Consider the following 14,479-nt stretch of genomic DNA (forward strand, 5'->3'; position numbering starts at 1 on the left):
GCAAGTCTAGGTCAACAAGGCAGGGTTCTGGAGTCCCAGACTGGCAGAGAAAATGGGCTCAGAGGTAATTTCAGCACATCAGGTGACAGTCCCAAGGGGGTCTCTGTGACTGAACGCGTCACATTGCTCTGTTCTGCTCATCCCCTCTGAAGCAGCTGACCCCAGCCACTCTCAGACGACAGGATACTGAGCTAGACGGACCATTGCTCTGACCCAGTGCAGCCATTCTTACTTGTTATGATCCCAGCCACGTCGATGGTGCTCCTGGGAAGTTGCTTTAGGGGAGAAAGTCCTTTAGCCCAGGATCTGAGCCTATAAAAGTGACATTTTGACTCGAACAGTGGTCTTCTGCGTTGGGTTTCCAGGTAGCCCACTCTGTTTCCACCCTCCTGCCTTGGCAGCTCAGCTGTCCTCAGCGGTGGTAATACCCTTCTGGTTGTTTCCACTATGGTGTCCTGAAGGCCTGACCCTGAGCTGGGGCCAGTTGTGGGTAACTGCTCATTACCATGCGCGTCCATGTCAGGGGCTGCACGCCACTGGGGGACACCTGCAGAAGGGACTCAGGGTGCCGCCCCTGATACCCTGCAAGGCAAAGCACAGGCTGGCCTAGTCCAGAGGCGATTGCTCGGGAAGTTGGCGGTGTCTAGGAGCTGACGACTGACAAACCAGTGGCCTGGTTCTCAGAACCAGTGGAACTGATTTGGCTAAAATTCTCCCCCCAGAATTCATCCCAAGGCAGCCGCCTGGGCTGTGGAAATTCCAGCCCCAATGGCAAACATCTGGCAAAGTTATCAGTATCTTGAAAACAGGGCCTTATAACGCTTTCCCCAGTTCTGGGAGGGAAGTGGGGTCTAGTGGTTAGAGTGGGGGGGGGCCTGGGAGCCATGGCACCTGAGTTCTATTCACAGCTCTGGGAGGGTGGAGGAGGGTCTAGTGGTTAGAGAAGGGGGAGGCTGGAAGCCAGGATGCCTGGGTTCTCTCCCTGGCTCTGGGAGGGGAGTGGGGTCTAGTGATTAGAGCGGGGGTGGAGTAGGACTCTTGGGTTCTATCCTCCTGTGGCAAAGTGGGAAAGTTCTTAATGTTTTGTATGAATATGCTGTGTGTGCCTCAGTTTCCCCTGTGTGTTACTCAAGTATCTAGGTGGTGGGATAAGGGTGTGTGATTATTGCAGAGCCCCCTAGAGGGCAGGTGTGATGCCAACTGGCTGCCTGGGCTCAGACAATGGCCGACACTCTGTGTCCTGGCAACTGATGATGGGGGCCCACCCTCTGTGCGAGCCAGCCGGAGGTGTTGGAGAACGAATCGAGAGGTGGAGGCCAGGGAACCTGTCTGCCCAGGAAAGAGACAAAGGACTTAGGAGGGGCAGCTGGGTGTGACAGAGGCTGGGCTGCTGGAAGCCTGGCTGCTGGACTTGGGTGGGAGAAGCCCAGGGGTGGCCCTGGGTTCTGGATCCCTCCCGAGATGGACTTTGCTGACTGCTCCTGATTTCGGTGCTAATGAGCTCTGTTCTATGCTGTGCTCCCAGTGACTAATAAACCTTCTGCTTTCCACACTAGCTGAGAGTCACAGCTGAGTGCGGGGGTGGGGTACAGGGCCCCTTTGGGGGGGCGTGTGAGGCTTCCCCAGGGGTCCCAGCCAGGTGGACTCGTTGCGGGGAGCTCAGTATGAACAGGGGCGCTGAAGCCAAGGAGGGTTGCCCTAGGCAGAGTGGGCCCTGGGGGGTGTCACGCTGCAACGAGGATCCTGTCTGACTTCATTCGGCAAGGTCTCAGAACACCACGCCTGCGCACTCTGTTATACCTTCACAAGGTCCCTGCCCTCTTGCTGCCTCAGTTTCCCCCTCTGGCCTGGCTTTGCGGTCTATGAGGCAGAAGGGCCCATTATTATAATATACCCCCATCGCTGTGGAGCGCCTACAGCCTTGTCTGGCGCCCAGCTCTGTCAGGGGGACAGAGGAAGGAAATCCAGCCGCCTCCGAACAGCCAGGGCTCCAGTCAGCCGGGCAGAGACTAAATTTAGCAGGGGGTGGGAGTGGCGAGTGTCTATTACCCCTGTGTCAGGGAGCCCAGCTGTGGCAGAGTAGGAATTTTTCATAATAATTTGTATTAATACAGCATGTGCCTCAGTTTCCCCTATGCAGTGCCTGATTAACTAGGTGGTGGGAAAAGGCTGTTTACTATTCACAGAGACCCAGGTGTGACTGGCGCCAGCTGTCCAGGGCTGGGCCCCTCACCCATGGAGAGTCCCAGAAGATAATGGACACTTTCTACACTGTGTCTTGACCCCTCCTGCGTCCACACCACTGGCTGAGTCACTCCAGATCAAGTGAGTGTGACCCACAGGGGGCTGAAGTACTGCCAGGCTCCTCCCAGGGACTGCTCCAGAGCAGGGTGAGAGCACCAGATTTGTGGATCCATGACGGGGTGGAGGGAGCTTGTGGCAGCTGGGGCCAGCGGCTTCCCCTTGGAGCACTCGGGCGGCTCCGATCCATGACCCAGTGGCAGGGGGCAACCCGGATCTGCCACGCTGCCTGGCATGGCCTCAGCTGATCCGGCCTCGGGCTGTCCCCCAAGGCCACAGAGGGCTCAGTGAGAGGAAGATGCTGTCACCGTGGTCTAGGGCCCGGTCCATGGATGTCCTGGTGGGTCCTGGGGGCGCGCGGCTTGTGAGCTCCTGCATGAGGGGCAGATCCCAGCGGCCTGCAACGTACACTGTCCCCCAGCACAGTCTGAGCCAGGACAGGGGGGAGCAACGCCCTCAGACCCCCATGCCCTGTTCCCACCAGGGCTGGAGGTGGGACAGAGGGGGCAGCGTGGAGGGGGTGGAGCAGACCAATCCGTGCCCAGAGGAGGGGAAGAGCAGAGGGGGTGGGCACCGGAGAGGGGAGCGGAGTTGGGGGGAACCCGCTGCCCAGCAGTCCGAGCGGATGTATCGAGCGTCTGAAGGCACCCTGACCCCCTGAAATATTCTATGCATGTCCGATTGCAGCCAGCAGGAGGCAGCGGGCTCACACCCATGCCCCTCGGCCTAACAAATTCTTCATTCTCCTGCATGCGTTTGGTGCTCAGAATAAATTCCTGGTCAGCCTCCGGAGGTGGAACCCGCCTGCACCCAGCCTCGTAGCAGCTCACAGATTGGGCATCTCTCCTGTGCTCGTTGCCCAACTGCTCAGTAGTTTCGCCCCTTTGATTTTATCCACGTATTGGTTTATTTACAGCCCCCTGTTGGGGAGAACCAGACCCATTTCCCCCCACCCCATCCCACCCTGCCCTCAGCTAGGTGCAATTCACTCAGAGTGAATCCAGAGCTGGAAAATAAGGCCAGACGCTGCTGAACGGTAGCCGTGAGTTGATGCATCACTGTGGATAACAACACCCATCTCCATAGGGTGAGCGCTGTAAAAACCAGCACGGCAGTAGTCTGGCTCTGAAGCGCTTGCAATCCGAAGTAGACACAAGGCGCATCACAACAGATCAGCCTTTCGACACTGAAATGCAAACGTTATGAACAGGAGAGAGGACAAGGCACAATACCTGGTGCTTCTGGATACAAACGTGGCTTGTTACTGCTTTCGGCAGGTGACACAAACCGGAAGAATATGTAGGCAGTGGAAGTGTTACAAGATTTGGAACTCTTGTGACTTTATCACAACTCTCTTGCTATTTGGTGCTTTACTAAAATCCCCAGCTCCCAGAGACATGTTATTTCGTGAGAGTCATAGAGATGTCAGGCAGGAAGGCCCCCTTGTGAGGCTTGTGAGTTCATAAGAACATAAGAAAGGACAGCCATACTGAACACCAATGGTCCATCTAGCCCAGTATCCTGTCTTCTGACAGTGGCCAATGCCAGGTGCTCCAGAGGGAATGAACAGAACGGGTTAACTATCCAGTGATCCAACCCCTATCATCCAGTCCTGGGTCCTGGCAGTCAGAGGTTTAGGGGCACCCAGAGCAAGGGGTTGTGTCCCTGACCATCCTGGCTAATAGCCATTGATGGACCTGTCCTACAGAAACTTACCTAATTCTCTTTTGAACCCTGTTATGGTTTTGGCCTTAATAACATCCTCTGGCAAGGAGTTCACCAGGTTGACCGCATTGTGTGAAGAAATACTTCCTTTCGTTTGTTTTAAACCTGCTGCCTATTAATTTCATTTGGTGACCCCTAGTTCTTGTGTTATGAGGAGTAAACAACACTTCCTTGTCTACTTTCTCCACACCAGTCACAATTTTATAGACCTCCATTGTATCCCCCCTTTGTCGTCTCTTTTCCAAGCTGAAAAGTCCCAGTCTTATTTGTGACAGGCTGGGTCACAGAAACCCCCTTGGGACTGCCACCTGATGCACTGAGACTACCTCTGAGCCCATTTTCCCTGCCATCTTGGGACTTCAGTACCCTGTCTTGTTGAGCCAGGCACGCTAGCTTGCGGCAAACACAAACCCAGGTCTGAACCATGTCCCCCAAAAGCTGCAGACTTAACTGAAAACAGCTTAAGAAGTGCTCCTGTCTCCAGCACCCAGACGCCCAGTTCCCGATGGGATCCAAAGCCCAAACAAATCAGTTTCACCCTGTGTAAAGCTCATACAGGGCAAACTCATAAATTGTCCGCCCTCTATAACACTGATAGAGAGAGATGCATAGCTGTTTGCTCCCCCAGGTATTAATACTTGCTCTGGGTTAATTACTATGCAAAAAGTGATTTTATTAAATATAAAAAGTAGGATTTAAGTGGTTCCAAGTAATAACAGACAAAACGAAGTAAGTTACCAAGCAAAATAAAATAAAATAAGTGAGTCTAAGCCTAATACAGTAGGAAACTAAATGCAGATAAATCTCACCCTCAGAGATGTTCCAATAACCTTCTTTCACAGACTAGACTCCTTCCTAGTCTGGGTCCAGCAATCACTCACACCCCCATAGTTACTGTCCTTTGTTCCAGTTTCTTCCAGGCATCTCTTTGGGGTGGAGAGGCTATCTTTTGAGCCAGCTGAAGACCAAATGGAGGGGTTTTTAGGGCCTTTTATATTCTCTCTTGTGGGAGGAAATCCCTTTGTCCCAACTGTGGATGTAGTCCAGAGACTTGATTTGAACCTGCAGTTTATTCCATCACTGCTACAAGCCTGAACCAAGAACTTTGCCATCACTGGATGTCATTGATTCCACTTAACCAACTCTAGCTCTCATCTATATTTCTTTCTTTTTATGAATAAACCTTTAGATTTTAGATTCTAAAGGATTGGCAACAGCGTCATTTGTGGGTAAGATCTGATTTGTATATTGACCTGGCTCTGGGGCTTGGTCCTTTGGGATTGAGAGAACCTTTTTTCTTTTACTGGGGTCTTGGTTTTCATAACCATTCATCCCCCATAACGAGTGGCACTGGTGGTGATAGTGGGAAACTGGAGTGTCTAAGGGAATTGCTTGTGTGACTTGTGGTTAGCCAGTGGGGTAAAACCAAAGTCCTCTCTGTCTGGCTGGTTTGGTTTGCCTTAGAAGTGGAAAAACCCCAGCCTTGGGCTGTAACTGCCCTGCTTGAAGCAATTTGCCTTGAATTGGCACTCTCAGTTGGGTCCCGCCAGAATCAGCATCGTTACATCAGGTAAAGGAGAAAATCTCTGGAAATATTCATTTTTAGGAGGGGGTTCGCAAGACTTGACATTTTAGTGAAAGGGGTTCACAGGTTGTTAAAGTTTGGGAACCACTGCTCTATACGATCACAGTTCCTGTCAATAACATCACATTATTAATCTCTCCTCATACGGCAGCCGTTCCATACCCCTGATCATTTTTTTGCCCCTTTCTGTACCTTTTCCAGTTACAAAAAGAAAAGGAGTACTTGTGGCACCTTAGAGACTAACCAGTTACAATGTATCTTTTTTGAGATGGGGTGACCACATCTGCACACAGTATTCAAGATGTGGGCGGACCATGGATTTATATAGAGGCAAGATGATATTTTCTGTCTTATTTTCTGTCCCTTTCTTGATGATTCCCAACATTCTGTTCGCTTTTTTGACTGCCGCTGCACAGTGAGTGGATGTTGAGGGATGGGGCTCATCCCGCCCCACTCTCCAGTCCCCCATCGTTTAGCCTTTCAGCACTGCCAAGAAGTTTCCCATTCAGCACGGCTGACCGGTCTCCACCGCTGGCGTCCTCCGGCTGCATCAGCTCTGCCAGCTCCTGCATGGGGCCGGCATCGCCGGCCTGCTGGGACAGAGCGGCTCTGGCAAGGAAACCAAGACAGTTGCGAAACCAGTGCATGCAGTGAGCAATATTATTTCTCTACCATAGCCCCAGTGCCAACGCCAACACCAGAAAGGCCACCACTGTCCACACCACCACCTCTGCAATATGGCTGGACTGAGATCTGGGATGTGCAACCAACAACAGGAGAGCAGCGTTAGTGGGAGACTTGGTCAAACCAGGCGAAAACTTCCAGCCTCTCTACCGCGCTCAGCGTTCCACCCCGGTGCATGCAAAAGGGATTTTCTGGTTCGAGACGCTCCGCAGTCCCGGGCTAATCATGGGTTTGCCAATTTCCCTGGGGCTCTGAGGTGCTACAGTAACACACCTAATCAATAATGTACAGCACCTAGCGCTGTGGGGTTCTGAGCCATGACTGGGGCTGCTAAGCACCATACACTTTAGATTAAGGTTCACTTGATAGCTGGTTTATAAAGCATTTGTACATGGTGAATATATGGTCTCAGCATGCTAAACACACAAGTAACAAGTGTGCTGGTCTACACAGGGCCACTCAAGAAAACTAATCAGAATTGGTCTTTAAAATGTATTAGTTAAACCAAATTAAACTCCTGTGTGGATGCTCTCCTTCAAAATTAAGGCAGCCTGAATTCTATTTAGCTTAATTCACTTCCAAAGTGAATCGAATTCAGGCCACTTCAATTCTAAATAAGAGTGTCTATACGGGGGGAAGGGGAGAAGGTCAATGCAGTTTAACGAATCCACTTTAAATTCACGGCAAGTCTATACTAGAAAATTAAGTTGACCTAAGTTACATCGACATACAGTAATTAAAACCCTTTTGCATGTCCACACTATGCTCCTTGTGTCGGCGGCACACATCCTCACCGTGCCAGCGTGAGGCATTGTGGGACGGCATCTGAAAGGTAGCAACAGGCGATGCCATTAGGTCCCCTGCATCGAACTAACTGCATCCACCCAAGCGCTGTGCCTCGCGGGGAGCTGGAGTTATTCCGTCAGATCAGGAGGCGAGTTCCATGGATGGAACTGTCTTTCAGTGTAGACACTTACAGAGTTAGAGCGACGTAACCTGCCTTATGTCGACCTAATGCTGTAATGCAGACCAGAGCCTGCACTTTGACTTAATTCAGATTAATTTTCCTGAATGGCTCTGTGTAGACAAACCCTGCAACCTCAATTCAACCCTTTCTAAATTAACCTCAATATAAAGCGTCACCCAACAAATCAAGTCGTAGATGGGCATGAATGTGGGGTTGGGAGCCAAGCGGTCAGTATCTGGAGGTTCTGCCCCACCCACTCTGCTCCGTCGGCCAGTAGGGCGAGGAGAAGTGATGTAAAGCCATGGAAGGTTCTCTCAGGAGATGGAGATATGACCCCGCTACTCCCAGCCCCGCTGGGACCAAGTAGCATGGAGACCCTCCCTCCTGGCTGCTTCTTGGCTTCTAGCTGACACCACGCTGTTCCTTGCTGTCTGGCCTGTCCATGCCCAAGAGGAGCTGGGTGGGACAATCTGCCGGGGAGCCGGGCAGCAGCCACAATTAGCTGGCAATCCCAGCAGCTTGGCAGCCTGTTCCCAGCCCCATCACTCACCCCCCGCTGCCATCCCATTGAGGCGGTCGACCCTGGCCAGGGAGGCCGGAGCTGGCGCGGGCTCTGGAATGAGACAATCAATCATAGAATCATAGAATATCAGGGTTGGAAGGGACCTCAGGAGGTCATCTAGTCCAACCCCCTGCTCAAAGCAGGACCAATCCCCAATTAAATCATCCCAGCCAGGGCTTTGTCAAGCCTGACCTTAAAAACTTCTAAGGAAGGAGATTCTACCACCTCCCTAGGTAATGCATTCCAGTGTTTCACCACCCTCCTAGTGAAAAAGTTTTTCCTAATATCCAACCTAAACCTCCCCCACTGCAACTTGAGACCATTACTCCTTGTCCTGTCCTCTTCTACCACTGAGAATAGTCTAGAACCATCCTCTCTGGAACCACCTCTCAGGTAGTTGAAAGCAGCTATCAAATCCCCCCTCACTCTTCTCTTCTACAGACTAAACAATCCCAGTTCCCTCAGCCTCTCCTCATAAATCATGTGTTCCAGACCCCTAATCATTTTTGTTGCCCTTCGCTGGACTCTCTCCAGTTTATCCACATCCTTCTTGTAGTGTGGGGCCCAAAACTGGACACAGTACTCCAGATGAGGCCTCACCAATGTCGAATAGAGGAGGACGATCACGTCCCCCGATCTGCTCGCTATGCCCCTACTTATACATCCCAAAATGTCATTGGCCTTCTTGGCAACAAGGGCACACTGCTGACTCATATCCAGCTTCTCGTCCACTGTCACCCCTAGGTCCTTTTCCGCAGAACTGCTGCCTAGCCATTCGGTCCCTAGTCTGTAGCTGTGCATTGGGTTCTTCTGTCCTAAGTGCAGGACCCTGCACGTATCCTTATTGAACCTCATCAGATTTCTTTTGGCCCAATCCTCCAATTTGTCTAGGTCCCTCTGTATCCTATCCCTGCCCTCCAGCGTATCTACCACTCCTCCCAGTTTAGTGTCATCTGCAAATTTGCTGAGAGTGCAATCCACACCATCCTCCAGATCATTTATGAAGATACTGAACAAAACCGGCCCCAGGACCGACCCCTGGGGCACTCCACTTGACACCGGCTGCCAACTAGACATGGAGCCATTGATCACTACCCGTTGAGCCCGACAATCTAGCCAACTTTCTACCCACCTTATAGTGCATTCATCCAGCCCATACTTCTTTAACTTGCTGACAAGAATACTGTGGGAGACCGTGTCAAAAGCTTTGCTAAAGTCAAGAAACAATACATCCTCCCTTCATCCACAGAACCAGTAATCTCATCATAGAAGGTGATTAGATTAGTCAGGCATGACCTTCCCTTGGTGAATCCATGCTGACTGTTCCTGATCACTTTCCTCTCCTGTAAGTGCTTCAGGATTGATTCTTTGAGGACCTGATCCATGATTTTTCCGAGGACTGAGGTGAGGCTGACTGGCCTGTAGTTCCCAGGATCCTCCTTCTTCCCTTTTTTAAAGATTGGCACTCCATTAGCCTTTTTCCAGTCATCCGGGACTTCCCCCGTTCACCACGAGTTTTCAAAGATAATGGCCAATGGCTCTGCAATCACAGCCGCCAATTCCTTTAGCACTCTCGGATGCAACTCGTCCGGCCCCATGGACTTGCAGAGGAGGTTGCAGCATGTGGACGTGGAGTCACAGGAAGTCAGAGGAGAGGGGTCCCATCCCCTCCCACCCATTAAAATCTGCCCCCCAAATGCCGCTGCGCAGAGTCAGAGCAGGACTGGGCCGACAGGGACTGTGATAGGGCATCTGGGCCAGCCCACGGCGCCGAGCCCAGACCAGTTACCCTGGACCCCAGCCCTGGCAAGGGGCTTGTCCAACCTGTTCTTAAAAACCTCCTATGACAGGGATTTCCCAACCTCCCTTGGAAGCCCATAGCTGGGCAGCACCCAGCCCGATGGCACCCCGATCTCGGTGACTCTGTGTCTGGGCAGCACCCAGCCCAACGGGGCCCCGATCTCGGTGACTCTGTGTCTGGGCAGCATTAAACTTTGGGTTCGTCCTGCCAAGACTTCCCCAGAGCATTGTGTCGCGACCGACGGAACCCGGCTCCTCCCTACCTGTGATCAACCTAGCTAGCCACTAGATTGATCTGGACTCTGGACATTGACTGGTGGGAGAGAGAGAGAGAGTGTGTGTGTGTGTTGATTGAAGGCATATGCTAATTGTTGTATCTTCAATAAACTCGGCGTATTGCCTTTTCCCCTGAAAAAAGATCCCGTGTGCTTCTTATAAGCATACCACGAGGTCACACCCAGGAAAGTCGAAGCTGTGTAAGCTTCTTGCCCTGGTGACAGTCTGCTTAGAGAGAGGAGGCTCCCCCAGAGTCCTGACTGGCTTCGTAGGGAGTAGTTCCAGAGCATCCCCCCAGTGACTCCGTGACACGCAGCGTATTGCCTTGTCCCCTGAAAAAGATCCCGTGTGCTTCTTATGAGCATAACACTAGGACTAAATGTGCTTTGCTTTGTGGTGACTGGTTGGTACCTGGTGTACATTGTTGCAGCCCCAGAGAAAAGCAAAGCAAGGGGGCTGGCTCCCGGTCTGACGTGCTGGGAACTCACAGCGACGTTCAGAAGCTGTGCAAACCCAAACCCCCAGGCTGGAGGGAGACAGACACAGGCCTCCACCTGTGAGAGGGGATGGCTGGGAAGCTGGAAACTTTATATCCATGCCCTCCAGGAGGCCCGGGGAAATCCACAGTGCGGTTACCCCTGAAATTGTGACCCACGGCGCTTACCTGTTACGTTCAGATGGATGGAAGCCAGACACTCGCTTTTGTTCATCTCATGCACAGTCTTCAAATCCCCTGCAATGGCTTTGCTGGCGTTCATCACGATGACCCATCCGCTGGACACGGAGCTGTGCCCGGCGAAGGAGCTGTTGTAAGGGTTTGATTTCCCTGGACGGATGACAGCGATCAGCTCCCATGTCCCAGCCAAAGCGGGAGACCAGTACAGTTTGGCAAAGCACTCAGAGATTTAAGGGGGTGTTGCGTGTCACCGCCCTCAGGCACAGACAGAGAGATTTTCTGTTGACATTGGCTGGGGCCTGGGAGAAGAAATCAACATTTCAGGCCGGCTTTGGTGAAGCCTGGAAGAAGTCAGACACCAGATCTGGCAGGGGAAGGAGGGATATGTTAACGGGGAGCACTTCAGATATAAGGTGCAGACCCCACAAATGCTCAACCAAGCCTTACACCCCAGGCGTAGACCACGCGAGTCACCCTCAGCTCACTGCTCGAGGGAGCGTCTACATAGCAAAATGAGCCCTGCCGCGCCGAATCGCACGGTGGATCTACACAGCAACCAGACATCTGCAGCAGGTCCATGCCAACTGCAGGGCTGTCGAATCGCTGGGTAGATTTGTGCTCCTGTGAACGAGGCGGGTCTCGGAGCCCGGGCTCCCGCCTGAGCCTCATCATTTACACCAGCGACATATTAATGCCTAGGCCGATAAGGCCTAGGCCTAGGGCGGCAAATTTGCAGGGGTGGCAAATATGTAGAGCAGCCAGAGGTGCCAACTTCCCCTGGCACCGGTGGGTGCTCGTGCCCCCCTGGCCCTGCCCCAACTCCACCCCTTCCCTGCCCCCATTCCAACCCCTTCCCCAAAGTCCCTGCCCCAACTCCATCCCCTCCCTGCCCCTATTGGTCCCCTTCCCCAAATCCCCACCCTGCCTCCTCCCCTGAGCGTGCCACATTCCCCACTTTCTCCCAGCTGCACGAAGCTGTTTCACGCACAAGCGCTGGCTGGGAGCAGGGAGAAGCAGGACCCGGCGGCGCGCTCGGGGAGGAGGCGGAGTTGGAGTGGAAGTGACCTGAGGTTGCGGGTGGGGGGGCAGGGAGCTGCCGGGAGGGGGGAGGGGCAGCAATTATTTCAGGGCCTAGGGGCAGCAAAATCATTAATCCGCCACTGGTTTACATGGCTGTCTTTAGCACCCCGCAAGCCCGAGTCAGCTGAGCTGGCCGAGAACAGGAGAGAGGGTTCGGCAGTGTAGACGCACCCTGACTCGTGTTTGCGGAATCAGAATCAAAATCACTAAATTGCACCAAGATCTGTGCAGTGCCCGGCACAATGAGAGACTGGCTCACAACCAACACACCCCTCCTCCTCCCTCTCCAAATCACCTCCCGGTGCATCCCCCCGTTCTGCCCTCTGACTTCTGGAGCCTTTCTGGGGAACCCCGCCCAGCACAGAGCTCCCAGGGTGGCACTTACGGGGGTGTGGTACCGCTTGCCCAGGGCATAGAAATAAGAACATCACTGGAAGACAGGTGTGTTTTTTCCACTGCATAGCGCCTGGGCCAGAATTCGATGTGTCGGCACTGTGGCCGTCGTAGCTGTGACGTGGGCCGTAGAGATTCGCTTTTATCGCGCCTCTCACTCCGTCCCCCGCCCCGTGGCCGTGCAGCCCTGCCCTGCCCGGTACGAAGCGGAAACCCGCCTGCAGGGTGCCTCCATGAACACACACATCCGAACGGCCATTCGGTACAGCCAACAGGACCGCGAGAAACCCAGCCGTTCCCGGCGTCACGCCGTGCGTGCCCGACGCCAATAGGGTGAACAGACAGCAAGGGTGAAAAATCGGGGCGGGGGGTAATAGGAGCCTGTATAAGAAAAAGACCCAAAAATCGGGACTGTCCCTCTAAAACCGGGACCTCCGGTCACGCTAGATGGCAATGAACGCGCCTAAGTACCTATGAAAGGAGACAATCTTTGCCAGGGTGTTATTTGGAAGAAATGTGTTTCACCCACCAGCCCTGCGCCTCTCCGGGGGCCTCCCGCAGGCGCCAGGCTGGCAACGCCGGTCAGCGCCCGCTCCGCCTTCCCTCGGGACTCGTGGGGCGCCCCCACGTCCCGCTGCCAAAGGGACGGGCCCGGTTTTGGAGGCTTTTTCTTATATAGACACCTGTTACCCCCCCCCGCCCCGGTTTCTCACACGCGCCGCCCGGGCACCGCACGACCCGTCCCGGAAGCGGGGCTCCCCGGGGAAAGGGAGGCCCCCTGCTCCTGGGGCGCTGCAGCGCTGCGGGCGGGGGAGTGTTTTAGCCCCGCCCGTGTGCGAGGGTGAGGGCGGCCGACAGCGCCGGTGTTTGCTCCGCGGGGCCGAGCGGGAAAATCGCGGTCCGGGCTCGCTGCGCCCTGAGGGGCGACTTCAGCCGCAGCGTCCGCCGGCGTCACCCAGCGAGCGTGGGCGGCTTTACCCCCCCCAGAGCAGCGACTTCCCGCCGCACCCTGCCTGCCCCGCGGCTGCGCGCTAGCGGCGCCGCCCACCCGGACCGCCCAGTATGCAACTGCCGGGGGCGGGGCCCGCTCCAACCGTTCCCCGAAGCCCCGCCCCTGCTCCGCCCCATCCCAACGGCTCCCCGAAGCCCCGCCCCTGCCCCGCCCCTGCTCCAACCATTCCCCGAAGCCCCCACCCCTGCTCCACCCCCACTCCAACCGTTCCCCGAGCCCCGCCCCTGCTCCGCCCCCATCCCAACGGCTCCCCGAAGCCCCGCCCCTGCTCCAACCATTCCCCGAAGCCCCCACCCCTGCCCCGCCCCATCCCAACGGCTCCCCGAAGCCCCGCCCCTGCCCCGCCCCATCCCAACGGCTCCCCGAAGCCCCGCCCCTGCTCCGCCCCCATCCCAACGGCTCCCCGAAGCCCCGCCCCTGCTCCGCCCCATCCCAACGGCTCCCCGAAGCCCCGCCCCTGCCCCGCCCCTGCTCCAACCATTCCCCGAAGCCCCCACCCCTGCTCCACCCCCACTCCAACCGTTCCCCGAAGCCCCGCCCCTGCTCCGCCCCCATCCCAACGGCTTCCCGAAGCCCCGCCCCTGCCCCGCCCCTGCTCCAACCATTCCCCGAAGCCCCCACCCCTGCTTCGCCTCCGCCCCTTCCCGCCCGGCCCGCGCTCCAACCGTTCCCTGAAGCCCCGCCCCTGCCCCGCCCCGCTCCTTGCCACCCCGCCCCCGCTCCAACCGTTCCCCGAAGCCCCGCCCCTGCCCCGCCCCCACTCCCCTGTAACTGGGAGTGACGCGTGCGCGCCCCAGCGCGCGCCGCCGGTGACTGCTGGGGGCGATTCCCCTGCCCCCCAAGCAGCCCCGCCCCGCCCCGCCCGGAGGCCTGGGCCCCCCCCACACACACCCCCGCGGGGGGCTGCCCTGGGCCCCGGCGTGGCGGGGGACCGCCCTGCCCCCAGCCCGAGGGGTCGCAAGTCGCGAGGTCCCCGCTGCCCCCTGCCGAGGCCGCGCGGCGGGCTCAGGAGCTGGGTGGGAACCGCCGGGGGGACCCGGCTTCGCCTGCGCGAGGGGAGCGGGTCAGAGGGAGCGGGCTGCCCCAGGGCCAGGTGGGCGCCCGGGGGGGCCCGTCACACAGGGCCCAGCCCCTCCTGCAGGGGGCGATACCCCCCCACAGACACCCCTCCCCCCCACATACCCCCCTGCACACAGACACCCCTCCCCCACACAGACACCCCACATACCCCCCTGCACACACACCCGCACACACACACCCCTTCCCCCCACACACACACCCCACATACCCCCCCGCACACACACACACACAGACACCCCTCCCCCACACACACACACCCCACATACCCCCCTGCACACAGACACCCCTCCCCCCACACATACCCCACAGACACCCCTGCACACAGACACCCCTCCCCC

The 14,479-nt window shown here is 56.0% G+C and overlaps 1 long non-coding RNA gene across 3 annotated transcripts; it reads right to left on the reverse strand.

Annotated features, from left to right (window-relative positions):
- Nucleotides 1-4,701: 4,701 nt before the first annotated feature.
- LOC140902286 (uncharacterized) lies at nucleotides 4,702-13,045 on the reverse strand. 3 transcript variants are annotated; one of them, XR_012156039.2, is made up of 5 exons: nucleotides 12,042-13,045; nucleotides 10,565-10,875; nucleotides 8,957-9,364; nucleotides 7,813-7,875; nucleotides 4,702-6,220 (listed from the first exon to the last, which is right to left on the reverse strand). It is a non-coding gene; the product is annotated as an uncharacterized LOC140902286 (long non-coding RNA). The 3 variants fall into 3 exon arrangements; XR_012156038.2 differs by having other exon boundaries at nucleotides 10,565-10,940; XR_012156040.2 differs by lacking the exon at nucleotides 7,813-7,875 and having other exon boundaries at nucleotides 10,565-10,940.
- Between the last annotated feature and the right edge of the window lie 1,434 nt (nucleotides 13,046-14,479).

This window comes from Lepidochelys kempii, chromosome 23 (genome assembly GCF_965140285.1).
Source record: "Lepidochelys kempii isolate rLepKem1 chromosome 23, rLepKem1.hap1, whole genome shotgun sequence".
Classification (NCBI taxonomy): domain Eukaryota; kingdom Metazoa; phylum Chordata; order Testudines; family Cheloniidae; genus Lepidochelys; species Lepidochelys kempii.